The 13,595-nt window shown below is 43.7% G+C and overlaps 1 protein-coding gene across 7 annotated transcripts in view; it reads left to right on the forward strand.

Annotated features, from left to right (window-relative positions):
• The window catches only part of SRGAP2 (SLIT-ROBO Rho GTPase activating protein 2), a 253,851-nt gene that overhangs the window by 103,681 nt on the left and 136,575 nt on the right, over positions 1-13,595 (forward strand). The window lies entirely within an intron of this gene.

Raw genomic sequence — 13,595 nt, forward strand, 5'->3', positions numbered from 1 at the left:
GTGGCCTAGTGATTTCTAATTGCCTGAGGGCTGAGAGCCCTCCAGGACTTCATTTCCAGACCAGTCTTGCGTGCAATTCAACATTGTGGAGAGATCAGGACAGATCATGAACCGTGCTTATAGTAACAGCAAACACCTTCCTGTGTGCCAAGCTTAGTGCCAAAGGGCTTAACTCAGTCTTCACAACTCCATATGTTAGTTTTTGTTGTATCCCCAACATATAGATGAGGAAACTGGGTCATGAAGAATTCAAAGAATAATGACCCGTGGCCTCTATGTGTGTGGCATACACACACACACACACACACACACACACACACACACACACACCTAATAAATAAATGGCAGAACTGGAATCCAGACCCAGGCAATCTGGCTCTAGAGTCCGTGTTCTTAACCATTTCACTGAGCTGTCTTAACTGGAAGAAATGGAGGTAGCCATAAATCTAAGTCGCTGTACAGACAGTTGCTAAGGTCTGTTCCGTCTACATTTACAAGTGTTTTATACAACTGGCCCTGGCCCTCTGTTCTCCCTACCATTGCCCTAGTTTAGGTCATCTTCATCTTTGCCTGACTTATTGCAATACTTACTGTATCATCTTTAGGAGAGGTTCTCAATCCTGGCTGCACATTAGAATTCCCTGGAGAACTTTTTAAAAATGCTGAAACTGGGCCGCATTCCAGATCAATTAAATCAGAATCTCTGGGAGTAAGGCCTGGGTAACAGTGTGGTGTAAAAGCTTCCCAGATGATTCTAACGAACAGCTTCTCCCCATCCTAATCTGCCTGATGCACTGTTACCAGATTTAGTCTTCCTGGAATACCCTGGGGGTCAGGCAGTTTCTCTGTGCAGTGGTTCCCGGAGGTCTGTGTTCTTGATGCTCAAGATGTGGTCTTTCAAGATCGGCACTGCCTAAGGGTTGGCAATACAGAGTTTTGGGTCCACCCCCCTCAGATCCGCTGTAACAAGAGCCTCAGGTGATTGGTATTCACAGTTAAGTTTGTGAAGTCCTGCTCTATTCACAAAGGTGTACACTCCTTGGCTTAGTGTTCAGGCCCGTCTACATCTGGCCCAACTAGCTTTCCAACCTTATTTCCTGTTTCTGCTCTGCTCTTCCACAGCCAAACAGAACACTAAGTCCACTGGGCCTTTGCGCATCCTGTGATTTGAACTTACGTGTCCGTTCATTACATCTCTGCCTGTCAAAGCCATACCCGTGTTTTAAGGCCTCATGCAAATGGGACTTGTTTCTAGAATCTTTCTGGATTCTCCCAGAAGGAAGAATGAATTCTCCCTCTGCTAAATTCTTACAGCATTGTTTTCATTGTTCTTTCCTTAGGGCATTCAGAACTATCTATCTTATGTTATATTATCTTCCCTTCGTGGACTTGTATAAGCTTTTCTGATTCATCATTCAGCCTCCCACAGTGCCTAATGTAATATATGATCCATGCTTACTAAATATTATTGGATGAATAAATGAATGAGTGAATTTAAGAATTAATGCCAAATGTATCTTATTTCCCTCTATTTTCTGTATTTGTTTATCACCCTGACAATTTAGGACATAGTTTATTCTTTACAAGCCAGTTCTGAGCAATGACTGTGGAGTCTGAGAATAAGAAGAACATATAACCTTTCAATACAAGCCAGAGTGAGAGTTTCCTCCAGATGTTTCATCTTCAGAGACCCTTGTCTTTTCCAAGGGTCTCTTCCAAGGGTCGTATCTCTTTATGATAAGCAGTCCTGAGAGAATAAAATGTTATTTTAGTATATGATAAATGAAGATAGAAGGATTGTTTGCTTTAGAAAAATGATTCAAGGTTGGACTTATTCTCTTGATAACTCCTCCTATTAAAGTAGCCTGATTTTTAGTCCTATATTATATTCTTAGCTTAAGGACATATTTACTAGAAATTAAGGTACAGATGTGCTGAATCTGATTAAGATTACATACAAGAAATAGGGTTTTTTTTTCTCCAAGGCTGGGAGAATTGATTTCCCTTCTGATAAAGCTGGTACCAGGCTTCGTTTTTCCCAAATAATCAGTGAATATTTCTTGAGAGCCAGCTATGTGCTCTGTGTTGTACAGGTATTGGAAGATATAAAACAGGTTGATTGTATGTTTCCATAGGGGGCCGTATCTGGTTGGGGAGAAAAGGTTTTTAATATAGGAAGCAATTAGAGATAAAGCAATAATGGTCTCATTAAGAGATCCTTGCTATATGTAGGATATAGATATGATAAGAGGTCAGTGATAAATCATCAGAGACAGATAAAGGATCTGGAATAATCAGGAGCATACTCATGAAACGAGTGGGATTTAGGTTAGTCTTTAGAGGTAGATTTGTGTGGGAGAGAATAGCACATTCAGGAAAGAAGAGGCAGGCGTGTTCGGTGGTGAGAGGCTAAAGGGGGCGAATGAGGGATGGATCCCAGCGCTTCCCTAAAAGGAGGCTTGAATGCATTCATCCAACAAATGTCTGTTGCACATCCCTTGAGCTCCTTCAGAGTAGACGCTGTACCTTGGGATATAACAATGAACAAATACCGTCTTCCACTTGGCACTTTTAATAGAATAAGGTAACAGGTACTGAACACATCACACAGGTGAGTTGAGGCAGGTGTTGCGGAACAAAAGGACAAAGAGCTCCAAGTGCTTGTTGAGGGGGCTTTGCCACTCCTTTGCTGTCACTTTATGGCCAGGTTACTTTAATAGCTTCCTGTCGGAACTTATCCTGAGGAGCCATCTACTTATTCAACAGACCCGTTTGAAATGCCTGCTGGGTACTGTGTTCTGTGCTGATTCCTTTGCAGACTGAGATAAGCTCTGGAATCTTGGCTAACAGGGAAAAGAGACATGTAAACAATATAATGTAATAGGGGCTTTAACAGAGGTATTAGCAAAATTTTATGAGAACACATATTTCCGAAAGCAGTGGAAAATTAAGTTTAGGTAAGTAGACACCAAATAATTTAACAGACAAGCAGGGGAGTTAAGATTTGATGCAGAGCGTGGTAGTGAGCCCTCTGGGTTCTTCTGTGGGAAAGGAGACATGACAAAAAATGGTAGAAGGACGAATGAATTTTTATGGAGAGAAGGCCAAAATGGAGGTTTGGGGGAATAATCCATGTACAGTATGAGAGCAAGCAAGATTAGAGAAGAAGGAATAAGTATTTGGGAAACCTAAGAGGACTGGGTGACTGACTGGATAAAGAACTATAACCGTCAGAGGAGACCCAGGCTCTCTAATGTGGTGGCCTGGAAGAATTGGAGCATCTATCCTAGATGTGGGGGTGTTGGGGGAAGAGCTGTTTTGAATGAGCCTACTCTGAGCATGTCAGGTTTGGTGCAGTAGGAAGCCTGTCTGGTAGAGAGGTACCACTGAGGTAAGAGGTTTTGACTAGGAATAGAGAGCAGACTCTGAGGTATAAAAGTGATCATGGAAGATATGCAATTATGTGAACTCAGGGAAGAGAAAGAGAGGAACAAAGAGCTAAACCCAGGACCCAGGCTTGGGCACACGCAATTTTAGGGAGTAGAAGTGTTAATTATTAGGAGTAAAAGTTACCAGGAGAGGATGCGGGAGGGAAGAAGGAAGGAAACAAAGGAAGGAGAGAGGGTGGTGATTTTTTTAAGCACTTAGAAGGATGGAAAGGATGTAGGTATGTCTGATGAAACTAGCAGGCTTTCAAGTAGAAAATCTGTAAAAGTCAATCCCAGCAATTTCTTACTGATATTCTCCGATTATAAGCATTGTGAGGCAAAGATGACTAAAATGAGCCCCAAGCCCAAGAACTTTGAGCCTATTAGACTGAAACATGAGACTGCTGATTTTTGGAAGACACAGAAGGTCACAAAGGGGCCAGTCCATGAGGTCTGGCCTGATAGGAGAGGCAGTGAGACACAGGCAGGATGCTGGAAGCTCAGTTAGGGGTCCAGGCAGCGTCGTTTCCTACACTTTATTCCTAAAAACGTACAGGGGCCTTCCATGGAGAAGAGGGTATCTGTTACTGTAAGTTTATCTGTGAAACCCCGAGTTACACCTCACCTGATGACCTTGAGCCTTTTGTGCTGGGTCTCTCATTTTCTTCTTTTTGCCCCAGTTGAACCCATGGCAACTGCTTGAAGCAGTTGAACCTGCTTAAATCTGGGGAGCATTTGAGGATTCTTGGTGGCTGGAGATTTCTAGCCTTGTCTTGTTCGTACAGTGATGAGACTCTACTTCTCAGGGTAACGCTGGTGGCAGGCCCTGCGTTTTTCCACTTCCCACTCATCTCTGCTTTGTAAAACGCAGCCAGGTATTCGGATGTTTGCACGTACAGGCGTTGCTGTAGGAAGACAACCACGCTGCTGAAACTGAGCTCACTCTTGGCAGGCAGCACCACCAGACCACGCTTGAAACATTTGTTAGCATCTGAACATTGGCATTTTGGGCTCAGGAAAGGCTTTTTAGGTATATCTGTTTTGGTTAAGGTGTAAGTTTTGCAGCTCTAATAGACCCAGTAATAGTATCTTTCACAAACAGAGCTTGATTTTTCTCTCCTGCCGTTATCTGGTTGTTAGCTATCCTGGGCAGTGTTGGGATCCTTATTCCATCCCTAGAGTGTTGCCCTGGTTCTTCACGACCCAAGATGGCTCAGACCATCATGTCCCCATTCCAGCCAGAAAGAAAAGCATAAGGGTCAGGGGCAGATACATCCTTACCTTTTAAAGGTGCAGTCTGGAAGTGGCACATACATCTCTTCAGCTCACATAGACTCATGGGGCTACTGAGCTGCAAGGAAGGCTGTGAAATGTACTTATTAATCTAAAGACCAGAAAGTAGAATCTCTATTAATGGAGGGGGAGCATAGTGGGGGACAGTTAGCAGCCTCTGCCACGTTGTCTGTGTGTGATTTACAAGAGGGCAGGCATATGAAAGAACATTTCACTCATCCACTTTGAGAAGTGCCGTAAATGCACAGAGAAGACGGGGCTTTATGGAGGTGCGCTTCAGTGGATGGGAAATGGAAACATAAAAGTGCCAATGCAAGTTATTAGTTTTATAAGCTTAATTCAATGGAAACAATGAAGAAGTTGTAGAAGTAGAATACAAAAATTGAGAAGGAAGCATTTTAGGCAGAAAAACAGTGTTGATAGAGGCCCAGAGCTGGTCGGTAACTCATCTGTTTTTCGAAAGAACAGAAGCGAGAAATGTGATAGGGACATAAGCCTGAAAAGTTGATAGGAATTGCAGATCACAGTGGTCTATGAATGCCAGGTGACAAAGGTTGGGCTTTATTCTGTAAGCATGGGGGACCCATTGATAGTTCTGGAGCATATTTATAGATGGCTGTGCTTTGGAAAGGTAACTATGGCAACAATGCATAAGATCAGCTGGAGCAGAGAGACTGGAGGGAAACGCATTAGGAAGGAATGGCAGTGAGCCTCAGGTTAGTGGGGGCTGATACTGAAGTCGTGCCCTGGGAACTCGACAAAAAATGGGTCAGACAGGAGGGCAAGAAGCAATTAAAGTCAAAGAAGCTGGGACAGAGGAAGGGCTGTGGCTTTCCTGGTCTGTGGAGTGGCAATTGTACTGTATTTTCATTCAGCCGGCGAAGTGTAGCCTCGATTCCGCTGACTCTAGGACTGGTCCCTAGAATAGTTCATTCTCTGCCCAAAGCATCTCAGCGGGCACTCGTCGCCTCCCCCGGAGCTGTAGCAGCTGTTGGCCCAGCAATGCCATGAATTTGTCTCCTTGTGCTGCCAGGAGAGCAGCTGCCAGCGGGAGCCCTGGACAGACGCGTCTCAGGGACGTGGAAACTATTCAGCTTGGGATGGGGTGGGCTGGCCAGGGCTGACATTGGTCTGCATGGTTTGTCCCACCCTTCTCCAGGCCCGTTTCTCAAGCTGGCTAGATTGCAGCCGCTCATACTGGCTTAGGTTAGGTGTTTTGTTACAGTCTTAAGTGACCGCATTTAGGGACCAATGTTGCTGAACTGCTGTTTTCATCTTTTCTTGGACAGCTTCTTACTTGGAAGCCATTACCCTGTCTCTCTTTGGCTTGATTTCCTCTTCTGCTTTTCTCCTGCTCACCTTTGTCCTCTCCAACACTGTCTCAGTGCAGACACTCTCATTAAAGCTCACGCGACTGTGACTCCATCGCAGAATCTGACCCTGTGGTTCCCCCTCTTCTTCTCCTCCCCCTACAGATAGAACTATAGTGATTATCTCTATCTTATTCTGCTTTGTTTAAGATAAGTCATGTAGCTTCCTTCATCCCTTTGCATTGTAGGAGGACCCTATTAATGTTTAAAAATTCTATCTGCCTGATTTAAGAGCGGAGATATTATGTGAGGGTAGAAAATCTTCCTAGGGAAGATGCTCTTGCATTTTCTTTGACTCCTTGAAGAGTCTAAATGTATTCCTATTTGTTGCTAAGCCTTTGATTGTCTTTTTAAAGTGGAATCTGTGTTAATATTACCCAGCAGGACTCTAATTGATAATGCGTTTGTTTGTTTGGCTTTTTTATTTTTTTCATAGACTTGCTGTAAATTACCTTTCAGTTATAGCTCATTTGGTTTTGATCTCCTGCTTTTAATAGCTCAGTTTTTTCTTTTATTTTGAGGTAGGGTTATGGGTTTGGTTTTTTGTTTTTTCTATTGAGTTTTAGAGGAATACTCCTACATTGCTATCCTGCTGTGTTCCTTACAGAGACCTTATGCTTCTTTATAACCCACTGCCAATATCTTGTCTTTTTTTCCAGCTTTTCCTTCTCCTCAGCAACAAATATTTGTTGAACATTTTTAAGGTTATTAGTCTAGCCTCTTAGAGGAGAGAGATTCAAAAAAGTAGAAGCAGTGGTTCTTTCCCACATGACTTTATACTCTCAGGTCAAGTCAACGGTGCTCCATTGTGTCCACCTCTGTGACCCCATGAACTGTAGCCCACCAGGCTCCTCTGTCCATGGGATTTCCCAGGCAGGAATACTGGCATGGGTTTCCATTTCCTACTTCAGGGAATCTTCCTGACCCACATCTCCTGTGTGTCCTGCATTGCAGGTAGATTCTTTACCTGCTGAATCATTGGGGAGGCCCACTAACTTTATAATCTGCTGCTGGTGCTGCTGAGTCTCTTCAGTCATGTCCAACTCTGTGCGACCCTATAGACGGCAGCCCACCGGGCTCCCCGTCCCTGGGATTCTCCAGGCAGGAACACTGGAGTGGGGTGCCATTTCCTTCTCCAGTGCATGAAAGTGAAAAGTGAAAGTGAAGTCACTCAGTCGTGTCTGACTCTTAGCGACCCCATGGACTGCATCCCACCAGGCTCCTCCGTCCATGGGATTTTCCAGGCAAGAGTGCTGGAGTAGAGTGCCATTGCCTTCTAATCTAATCAGGGGCAAATTATGCCTGGATGTAATAACACAGATCTTCAGTGTAGGGCAATATGGGGTAAGTACCAAGTGTGTGCTACAGAAGGCATAGTGCACAGTTGGTCAGTCAGCAAACTTTCAAGAGGGGAATGGGATTTGAACCAGGCCTTAAAAATGGCTAGGATTTTGGCAGATGAAGATCGAGGGAGGGGAAAGATGTTGTAGCCAAGAGGAAAGTACAAAGCACTTTTGGGGTACAGTAAGTAGACTGGTTTGGTTGGGGGAATGAGTGTGTATGGAGGTCCTGGGCTAAAGTAGATAGGACCGTATCTTGGTGAAGCTTGACTCTTGGCTAAGAGATTCGGCCTTAAGCAGTGGACACTGGAAACCAGTAAAGGTTTGCACAGCACACGTCCAAGCTGAGGTGTGAACTGGATTTGAGGATGATTAACCTTAACCTTGATGGTGATGGCTTGCCAAATGACAAGGAAGTTGAGACAGTGAAACCGGTTTTCATGGTAAGTAATAAGGATCTAAATTAGTGGGGGGTGGTAGGGATGAAAAGAATAGAAATTGATCCTTCAGTCCACTTAGCACACGTGTGCTCTTACCGTGTGCCACATGCATGCCAGGCAGACAGATACTGCCCTCTTCTCTCCTCCTGGAGCTCCCAGGCTGGAGGCAGAGGGAGCACCTGGTGCCGTAAGACTACAGGAACTGCTGACTGGTGGGATTTGGGTTTCAGGCAATCTTGGCAGTACAAAAGAAAGAGGGCTGTGAAGTTTCTTTTGGACTTGGGTGACTGGTAGATTAATGGTGCCTTTAATATAAATCCCAAAGTTAGGAAAAGGAGCTGTTTTTGAAGAGCTGAAATATGCGAAATTTGGTTTTGGGTTGTTAAATTTAAGACTTCGGAAAGATATTGAAGCTGAAATTTCTGTAATTGACAGAAAATGAATGGCTTTAGTCAGGGCTAAAGATCTGGACTATATTCAGAGCTAATGTGTGGGTTGTTAGAGATTTGGGGCATGTTCATTGGGAGATGATGGTTGAGGCTGTGGAATGTTTGACTTCCAACAGTAAAGGTGTTAGGAGTTTAAAAAGGGAAACGTGTATTGTCGGTGGTCCTCAGATTGCAGAGAGTGAAAAAGATATATTTATTTGGTATTCATTCAGTTCACATTTGGGGAACTAATTATATACGGGCATTGAGCTAGGTACTGGGGATCGGAATCTGGAAGACGTTCCGCCTGCAGTACTCCTTTCAGTGGGAGGTTAGACACACAATTCATTAAAGAGAAATTCTTGTAGCATCCACGTTCTTGGGCTTGGGCCCAGTATTTCAATGCGCACAGTCTCTTCAGTTATATCACCTGTTGCCAATGGATTTTTCCTCTGGAGCTGAGTTCCAAATTGCCCATCAACCTCCCTGGACAGCATTGGGTTGAAAAATAGAGTCAGTCGGCCATGGACAATATTATAGCTGTGACTGCAAATCAGAATAGTGGAGGGCCAGCAAGTTCCTCTTTGAGTACGGTGTGCTTTTGAGGAGGGAAGTAGGAAAAAGCCTGAAGCTGCCAGAAGGAAGAGCCCGTATTCCTTGGGACCAGTGTGTTGCTCGTTTGCTTTGGACATATTTGGGAGCTGTGTGTTCCTTCAGGGAAACTTTGCCCAGAATTAGCATCTGGTGTTGAGCAAGGGTTGGTTTCCTTTTGCCATGGCTCAAGCTGGCTTGGTTTAGAAACTAATGAAAGATCTGTTGGTGAGTTTTTCACTAGCCTAGTCCATATAGAACCCTCAGTATGGTTGGGTCCTTTTTGGAGGAGTTGGGAGGTCTCCTCACACATAGATAAAAGACGATGGAAAAGACACAGGCAATGTGGGGGATCAGCAAGATGGAGTAGTGGTTTGTCTTTTGAATAGAGAAAAAATTCATTTGAAAGCTCTGTGGCAGGCTTTAAGACTTAGCAGAAAAAGCTGAGAGCTTTAATCCAGAGAAATTTGGATCTTTCACTTATAGCTGTGTGACCTTGACCAAGTCACTTAACCCCTTTTTGCTTCAGTTTTCTCATCCATGATATGTGGAGAGTAAAATGTACCTTGAAGAGTTGCTCTCAAGATTAGATACAATATCTGTAAAGCACTAGCCAAGTGCCTATAACTTACTTTTTGTTGTTCAGTTGATAAGCCATACCTGACTCTTTGCACCTCCATGGACTGCAGCATGCCAGGCTCCTCTGTCCTCCACTATCTCCCAGAGTTTGCTCAAATTCTTGTCCGTTGATTTGGTGATGCTTTCTAACCATCTCATCTTCTGCCATCCCCTTCTCCTTTTGCCTTCAATCTTTCCCAGCATCAGGGCCTTTTCCAAAGAGTAACTTACTAGCTGCTCAAAAAATGGTAGCTGACCTAATTGTCACCACCATAGAAGGAATGTAGCCTGATTGTCAAGATCACAGGTTCTGGAACCAGATTTTCTGGGCTCTGATCTTGGATTTTCTGCTCACTAGCTATGTGATTTTACATGAAGGTTGTTAGCTGGCTCAGTTTTTTCATCTGCAAATCGTGGATAATAATCGTATCTACCTCATGGAGTTGTTATGCTGATTAAGTGAATGTGAGGCCTTTAGGACAGTGTTTGACCCAAAGTAAATGTAAATATCAGTGACAGTGTTTTCTTGTCCAACTCCTGAGGAGTTGGGACCAAATACAGCTACACCATAGCTAATAGTAGATCAGATTCACCATTTATTCCCTAAGCAGAGTTAAGCGCTCTTAAGCCTAGCCCTAGGTAATAGCATGTCAGTCTCCATTTACTTCAGTGACCGCTATGGGCCCTCTCGAATGACAGACTTTCTGCTTCTTGATTTTTATGATACGACTGCCTTGGGATGAGATATGTAATTAAGTGACTCTGTGTAATTATACGTCCGTTCTTATAAGAACTCAGCAGTTGTGTGTTTTGGCTGGTAAGGTGTCTTTTCGTTAGGCGTCATGAACTGCCTTGAACCAGGTAGTGAACCCTGACTTGTTATTTTTAGATTCAGGCTCACCATCATCAAGAGGAGGAAATTTGTCTTACAACCACCCTCTGATGTCCTGCCCTCACAGAGTTAATAGTTAGCACTAATTGCCTAATCATTAAAGGTGTAGTGTTGAGGCCCACAGGTCCCAACTGTGCCGCAGGTGAATAAAAGAACACCAGTCAGGCCTGTTCAGCCTCCTGCAGCAGCCACTGGCAGGACCGGCAGGCCAGGGCAGCCCAAATCTCAGTCATGAGCACAGCAAACTGTGGTTTATGGGGCTGTCTGTCTCATGAGGCCAAACAGAAGCTTACAAGCGTCTGCATAAATGACTTCATATCATTCTTTTAGTGCAGGGAATGATAGAGGGCAGGTTGGGAGCAAAACATGCTTTTATGCACAGTTGGGAGGATGTTGGAAGCTGGGGACTTCCTGTGTCTCGTGGGCTCTGCTGTTGAGATGTCAGCAGGACACACCTTGGTCTTTCAGCTTGCCAGGCACAGACCCTGGTGATCTTGTCCCTTAACAACAGTGCTGGGCACAAGGAACTCTTAGTATTCATTTTCCTGGCTCTTGTAAGCCCACAATTCCACAGCAGACGCAGGAAGCAATGTGCGGTGGGTTCTTTCATTCTCAGAAATTCGTAGCCAATTAAATGAATTGACTTTGATCCAGTTCTCTTTTAAAGGCAAAAGCCATGTCATCTTTATTGGGAGATGGCTGTGTTAAGTGGGAGGGTTTGCAAGATAAGAAGAAAAGACAGTCTCTACTGTAAGGACACTCATAATTGAAATGGGGAAAAATAAGACAGGTCGGAAGAGAAGAATAAGCACACATGTGCACGCAGGCACACGAATCTAAAAATAGGAGCCCGTGTAAAGCAGGTTTCAGTCGTCACCAGGAGGGAGGGAAGGTGGAGGGCTTGGGAGGTACCTGTGCTTGGCTCAGCCAGGGAGAGGTACAGGATAGCAGTTATGTTCTCAATTAGATTTGGTCCCAAGCTAATTGAAGTAAAGACTTTAATATCTAATTTCTGTGCTGCACTGAAGTATCATGCTGTGAAAAGAAACAGAATCATATGGGAAGAGCTCAGTGTTAATGAAGGATTTAGGGAGAATGAGAAAAAAGTAGGGGTTTGGTTTTTCAGAATTGAAATCCTTTCCACTATCTCCTGCCTTTATACACCTCCACCGGTCGTTGAATCATTGCCCCTTAGGTTTTAATTCAGGGAAGATCAATGAACACAGCTCTGCTTCTTAGCATATTTTGGGTGCAGCTGGTTAAAGAGCCAGGATTAGAAAATGAATCGAACAAACTAGGATTATCTTCAGCGGGAGGATGCTGAGCTGTGTTTGCCGATTTCTGCTTAAGCAGTTGGGACAGGGCATCCTTGCATGAAATTCAGACATCCCTCCCTGGCAGCCTCTGTGTTAAAGTAGAGGTTGCAGAGCAAGTCTGGCAGCTCTCAGCCTGAACCCTTGTAAACAACAGATGTTCATAACTAAGTTCTCGGGGTGGGGGTGGGGGTTTCTGTTGATGCTTGAAATTCTTTGAATTTACAGGCAGCATCTCGAGGATTTAGCAAAAGGAGGAAGCTGTACAGAATTGATGCTGCAGTGTACAGGTGGATATGATGCCTCACACGTTTCCCTTGGAAGACAAAGCACAGGCATTGAGTGGACTCTGAATAGAGGGCAGATAAGCCCAGGAAGGCAGGCACAATTAAGAAAGGTTCGGCTTCTTAGATTTATTGACTTTCTGCCTTTCTCCCTGCCTCCCTTCTTATACATGGGCTAGATTGTCAGCCGCCTCCTTGATCCTGTTTTCTCTGGTCCTGGGTAGAAATGTGTGCCCTTCCCTACCACCAAGTGCCACACACACACACATGCACGCTCGGGCAGGCGTGCCACACACCGTTCCATTAGCACTTCCTGGTGCTTCTAATATGTGGATTAAATGGTATTGTTAGGGGCTTTGTCTCGGATGCTAACCTGATTCTTGTGCATTCTAAGTGTTGGTTTTGCCAGGTCTCAGTTTCATCAGGAATTGGAAGTGAATGAAGATAATGTGGCTTGTAAAGAATTCAGTTATGCTGCTTTTTTTTTTTTTAATCCTCAGCTCACTAAACTCCCAGCCCCCAGATATACATACTGAGTATCCAGACAGATGATGACTGATTAGGAAAGCCACTTTACAATTTACAGTTCGGGGAAGCCATATGGAAAAAATACATATAATACATCTTTTTAGTAGGCATTCCTGATATCAAATTAAAGAGACTATAGAAAAGTTCTCACCTTTTAATCAAATGACAGAAGTGATTTGTCAGATCTCAACCTATTTTTGAGCCATTCTAGCCAGAAAGAATTGGCTTGGAAATCTTGGATAAGATTTTTCACGTATTATTTTGGGGGCTGAGAACTTCCTTACGCTATGCCCACTCCTGGCCCTGGTGTGAGTTAGCATAGGAAGTTTTGGTGAACACCAATCTTAGCATGTGGGGTTCACTTATCCTTTCAGCAGACATTTATTTAGCACTTATTCTAGGGCAGTTCTAGGAATTAAATATGCACAGAAGAAGCCAGTATTTTAGCTTATAGAGGTTACCACTTGATGTGAAATATTTTAAGGTTTATATATATGCATCTATGAATGTGTGTGTTCTGACAAGGTATAGAGTTCAAGATTGAGGAGCCAGAATTGTTGGGTGACCTTCTTGGGCTCCTGTATTATTGTGATTCAGTAATGGATACTTGGCTTCATCATCATCAGCAGTGACCAGCAGTTTCTGGCAGGTGCCAGGGTCACAAGGATGGATAGGACCCAACCTCTGCCCCCAGAAGACTGAAGGCTTATGAACAAGATAAGACAAAGTAGCATGTATTTACTGCCAAAGGGAAGACGCAAGAACTGATTTCCTTTTCATCCAGAATGAGATCTTTAAAAATTTTTTGGACATTATTTTAGACTTACAGAAAAGTTTCAAGAATCGGTCAGAGAATTTCTGTATACCATTTCCCAGATTGTACAAAAATATTAACATATTAACACTTGCTTTATATTTCTCTTTCTTTCCACACACAACTCATGCACATACATATTTGTTTTTCTGAAACACTGAGCATAGGTTATGGACATGATACCTTTTTAATCCTACATACTTCGATGTGTATTTACTAAAGATAAGGTTGTTCTCTGACCTAATGGTAATATAGT

Source organism: Bos javanicus, chromosome 16 (genome assembly GCF_032452875.1).
Source record: "Bos javanicus breed banteng chromosome 16, ARS-OSU_banteng_1.0, whole genome shotgun sequence".
In the NCBI taxonomy this organism is placed as follows: domain Eukaryota; kingdom Metazoa; phylum Chordata; class Mammalia; order Artiodactyla; family Bovidae; genus Bos; species Bos javanicus.